Here is a 5,255-nt window from a genome sequence, read left to right as displayed (position 1 = left end):
GAGGATCGCTTGGCCTGGGAGTTTGAGACCAGCCTTGCCTACATGGCAAAATCCCATCTCAACAAAAATATACAAAAATTAGCCAGGTGTGGTGGTGTGCGCCTGTAGTCCTAGCTACTTGGGAAGTGGAAGGATCGTTTGAGCCTGGGAGGTAGAGGTTGTAGTGAGCCAAGATCGCACCACTGCACTCCAGCCTGGGCAACAGAGAGAGACTCTGTCTCAAAAAAAAAAAAAAAAAGTCTGTTGTTTAAGCCACCAGTCTGTGCTATTTTGTTTTGGCAGCCTTAGCAGACTAATACAGGTTTTGATCCTGAGAAGTGGGCTATGCTATAACAAAATATCTAAAAATGCGGAAGTGAGTTTGGAACTGGGTAATCGGTAGAGGCTGGATGAGCTTTGAGGTGCATGCTAGAAAAAGCCAAGATTGCTTTGAAGGACTGTTGATGGAAGTGTAGATGTTAAAGGTGATTCTGGCCAGGGCTCAGGAAGACAGGAGGAGAGCTATAGAGAAAGCTTCTGTCATCTTAGAGAATGCATATATCACCAGGAACAGAATATTAGTAGAAATATGAATATTAAGAGCTATTCTGGTGAGGTCTACGATGGAAATGAGGAACACGTTATTGGAAACTGGAGGAAAGGTGATTCTTGTGCAGGGGCTAAGGGAAAACTTCCCCTTTGCCCTCTGAAGTTTCAGCAAAAAATCAACTCACAAAAGGCAGATTAACTGGAGACAATGCATACAAATTTATTAGCATGCATGGGAGAGAATCACAGAGTGATTGTCCAATATCCCATTGGGGTACGGACGTTTATGTACCCTACTTCTTAGGGGAAAGGGAGATAGGGGAGTGCGGATGATTTTAGGGGGATAGTACATGATTTTTAGGGGAATTTGGTGGGCTTGAAGAATATACAATGGCCTAGGACAGAGTCTTTTGGCCCACAGACCTGACAACGGTTTGTGACAAAAGTCTGTTCAGGTGTGTTGACAGACTTCAGTCTTCCTGCGATATGAATGCAGTTAATGAAAACACAGGGAAGGCACCCGAGACTGTTGTCTTCTTTGGCAGGTCCAGACTTTAGGCAGATAAGGGAACTTCAGAGAACAACTTCATGCTGTGCTTTGGGAGAGACAAAGGATTGAGAGACAGGAGAGTGTGGGGAAAGGTCAAAGAGACCTTAAGACTCCTTTAGTTTAATGTGTCAAAGTGCCATATCTTGCGATATTGGTTTCTGAACCCCAATACTACTTACAACGTGGCAAAGGGTTCAGCTGAATTGCTGTGATATTATGATATATATGTATATTGGTTTTCATCCATGGTTCCCGGCTCATATCTCCCATAGCGCTTATTATAGTCTTTTGTTATGATGTTGGGGCACTTTAGGCCTCAGAAACAGGTGTTTAGGAAACAGAATCTGACCTTCTTCTGCCCTTCTTTCACATGCCTACAGCAGGACTGTAATATAATTGTGGGTCATAGACCTTCATTGCAGAGATGATCCTGCCCTATACTCTTTATGTTTTACTTTTAAAGTATAGAATGCGTCATGAATTTTCATGTCATCCTTGCACAGGAGCCAGGGTAATCTCTGTATCTTTCCAATTTAATAGACATAGTGCTGAAGCAAGCTGCCCCATACTCTTGAGGAAGGAATGTTGCACAGAGAGGTCAAGAAGAATCTGAAGACACAGGCCTTGCTGGGTTTATGTTAACAAGTGCTTCCCTGAGTTCTGTGAGCTGCTCTGGTAAACTGATTGAACCCAAAGAGGTATCCTGGGAACCCCAACTGGAAGCCAGTCGGTCAGAAGTTCTGGAAGAACACAAGTCTGGTGTCCGAAGGGGACCCAGTCTTGGAAACCAAGCCCTCAACCTGTGGGATCTGATGCTATCTATAGTGTCTAAATTGATTGCTGATTGGTGTGTGGGGAAAGCCCCCACATCTTTGATCACAGAAGTCTTCTCTGTTGATTGTTGTTGTGTTGAGTGAGAGAAGAGGAAAAAGCACTTTGAGTTTGTGTTTTCTCCACCACCAATTGTGTTCTAGTGTTTTGTGGAAAGTAGAAATTGCAAGTGATGAACTTAAATATTTAGCTGCAGAGATTTCCAAAGTGTTGAAGATGAGGCCTGGCTTCTCCTCGGTACTTATGTAAAATGTGAGTGGACGGAGATAAATGGAAGGAATTGCTAAGCAAAAAGGAAACAGAACTTGAAGATTTGGAAAATTATAGGCCTATTCATATTGCAGAAAATGAAAAAGGATTTTCTGGAGAGGACACTAAGGGTGTGGCTGGACAATAACCCATGGAGCTAGTCAGCCATCTCATTAGAAGCCAGAAATAGAGATGGGTTTTACCAGCAAAGACATTGCCAGTTTAGACCAAAAGGAATAAAGACAGGATGAAACAAAGGAAGCCTTTTAGAATTTTGTTCTACAGGACAGGACAATACAGCTCGCTTCATTCTTTAAGAAAAATGATTCACAGATCATCAGGGTTGCCACTCCCACCACAGCAAGCTGTTGGGGAGGCAGGGAGTGAAAGGGTGGCGTCTCCTTCTCTGGAGCAGGCCAGGCTGCCCCTGCCCAGTGCCTTGGGGTGGGGGAATGTGACAAAGAGCTATGGTGCTGGCCACTGCCTGGTGCTGTGGGGGTGACACTGCTGACCCAGTGGGCCTACAGGGCAGAACATCCAGCCAAAGAAGATTGTTGTAAAGCATTAAGATCTGATGGAATTTGCCTTGCTAGGTTTTGCACTTTTGGGGACCTGTCACCTTGTTCTTTTCAGTATCTCTCTTTTGGAATCAGCATGTCTATCCTATGCCTGTCCCACCACATTGTATTTGGAAGCTGAGAGGAACTTTGCCTCAGGATGAATCAAACTTCAAGTCTTACCCATATCTAATACAGATGAAGTTTAGATGACACTTCAGACTTGGAATTAATGCTGGAATGAGTGAAGACGTTTGGGCTGCTGGGATGGGGTGGATATATTCTGCACGTGAGAAGTGTGAAAGGAAAATAAAACTTAGGACCCCCAAATCACTAAGCCAAGGGAAAAGTCAAGCTGGGAACAATGTCAGGCAAACCTGTCTCCCATTTTATTCTTTTCTTCTTTTTTTTTTTTTTGAAATGGAGTCTCACTCTGTCACCCAGGCTGGAGTGCAGTTGCGTGATCTTGGCTCACTGCAACCTCCACTTCCGAGGTTTAAGCGATCTCCTGCCTCAGCTTCCTGAGTAGCTGGGATTACAGGTGTGCCACCACGCCCAGCTAATTTTTTCATATTTTTAGTAGAGACAGGGTTTCGCCACCTTGGTCGGACTGGTCTTGAATTCCTGACCTCAGGTGATCTGCCCGCCTTGGCCTCCCAAAGTGCCGGGATTACAGGCACAAGCCACAGTGCCAGGCCACCATCTTATTCTTAAATAAGATAGCTACAAAGATAAACAGCTACATACCTTCCTCACAATTTTCACACAAGGAAATTCCTTGTGGACAAAGGACAGATAGAATTTAAAGTCATCCCTCTGAGGCTCACCGGAAACAAATGCATATCTGATTGCTTCTTCTGCCCTATTGTTTATGTAAAAATGCAGATGCACTGAGCTAGACTAAATTGTGTATTCAGTGGAAGGTTGATCAATGACTCAAAAGAATGTAACATCTTCTGTTTCTTATCTACTTATAACCTGGAAGCACCACCCCTTCTGCAGCTTGGAGTTGTGTTGCCTTACTGGACCGGAAGCAACGTACATCCTACACATATTGATTGATGTCTCATGTCTCCCCAAAATATATAAAAGGAGGCTGTATCCCGAACACCCTGGGCACATGTTGGGACCTCTTGAGGCTGTGTCATGAGCGTGTTCTTAACCTTGGCAAAATTAACCTTCTAAATTGACTGAGACCTATCTCAGATATTTTGGGTTCACAGAAAGATACGAATTTTACGGCAGCTGGAGGAGACTAATGGAGTCCCAAACGACATTAATGGCCAGAACCACTTATTTGATTTCCTTCATGGGTGCCCATGAGTAGGGTTTGATAGACCTACCTACCCATCATCTTCAGGAGTGCCTCACCCTCTCCAACACATAGCACTTCTCTAGTCAACCTGGGTTTGACTAAAGAGGTTCAGAAAAAGGAACAGATGGATGAGGTTTGAGGCTGGGTTTCTACAACGAGGCTTTGCTAAAACTTGCTGAGGGGTCTTAGGCAAGTCATTTCTCTCTCATTGTCAGTTTCTCCACCTGGAAAATAAGGTGTGTTGCATCAGGCTCTGGAGTTATACGGATGTGGGTTTGAATCTAGGCGCTGACATTAGCTGTGTAATCTTGGGCAAGTGGTTTAGCCTCTCAGGTTTGATTTCCTCATTTCTAAAACAGGGATAGTACTAGTACCTACCCCATGGGATTGTTGGGCTAATGAAAAGAGATAATGTATGCAGAGTCCCTGGCTAATAAAAGTTATTTTCTTCGATTAATTAAATAAGTGAATATGTGTAAAGTGCTGAAGACAGCGTTTGACACAGCGTTTTATCAGTCTTAGCTATCATGATCTTCTTATTCTAGTACATAGAAAGTCCTCAATAAGTAACAGTAGTTATTATTTTTGGTCACATCTCCCTGTGTTTCCCTCCAAAACCCTAACCATCTCCAATTCTGGTTTTCTCCCCCCATGCAGCCCAAGGGTTTTCACGTCCCAGTGCGATTGTCTGGGCTGTTTCCTCCGCCTGATGTTCCATTTCTCCTCCTCCCGATCTCAGATGTCTTCTCCTCTGGGATTCCTCTGGTCTTCACCACTCCCTCCTCCCAGGCAGAAGGAATGGCTCCTGGATTTGTGTCCTGCTTAAAAAAAAAAAAAAAAAAAGAAGTCCATATAGCACTTAGTTCTTTGTGCCTGGCGGTTGGGTTAACTCTTTCTGAGCCTGTCTCCGAGAGTGGCGGCCCCTGGGGGACGGCACTGGGTGAGTCACCTCTGAGTGTCACCCAAGGCGTCTAGCACAGTGCGGGACAGTAAACGGGCCGCTGTGTGGAGAGGGGTCCAGTTTAACTCCTAGAAGCCCGAGTCCCCGACCCTCTACAGGCCGCGTCCCCCACGAATCCCTCCTCCTTGGGGGCTCGGATTCTTCCTCCCCGCGGTCTCCCTCACCTGAGCCAGCCCTGCTCCCCCGAGTTTCGCCAGCTCCTCCCCGGCCCCTCCCTCCAGGCCCTCCGGGCTGGATCCTCCCCTCCTCCAGCCCCTGGCGGAG

General features: G+C 45.5%; 1 pseudogene; it reads right to left on the bottom strand.

Moving 5' to 3' along the window:
• Positions 1–1,536: 1,536 nt before the first annotated feature.
• Positions 1,537–1,637, bottom strand: LOC112133587 (U6 spliceosomal RNA; annotated as a pseudogene).
• Positions 1,638–5,255: the final 3,618 nt, after the last annotated feature.

This window comes from Pongo abelii, chromosome 4, assembly GCF_028885655.2.
Source record: "Pongo abelii isolate AG06213 chromosome 4, NHGRI_mPonAbe1-v2.0_pri, whole genome shotgun sequence".
Taxonomy (NCBI): domain Eukaryota; kingdom Metazoa; phylum Chordata; class Mammalia; order Primates; family Hominidae; genus Pongo; species Pongo abelii.
This window is presented reverse-complemented; position numbering and strand designations above follow the sequence as displayed.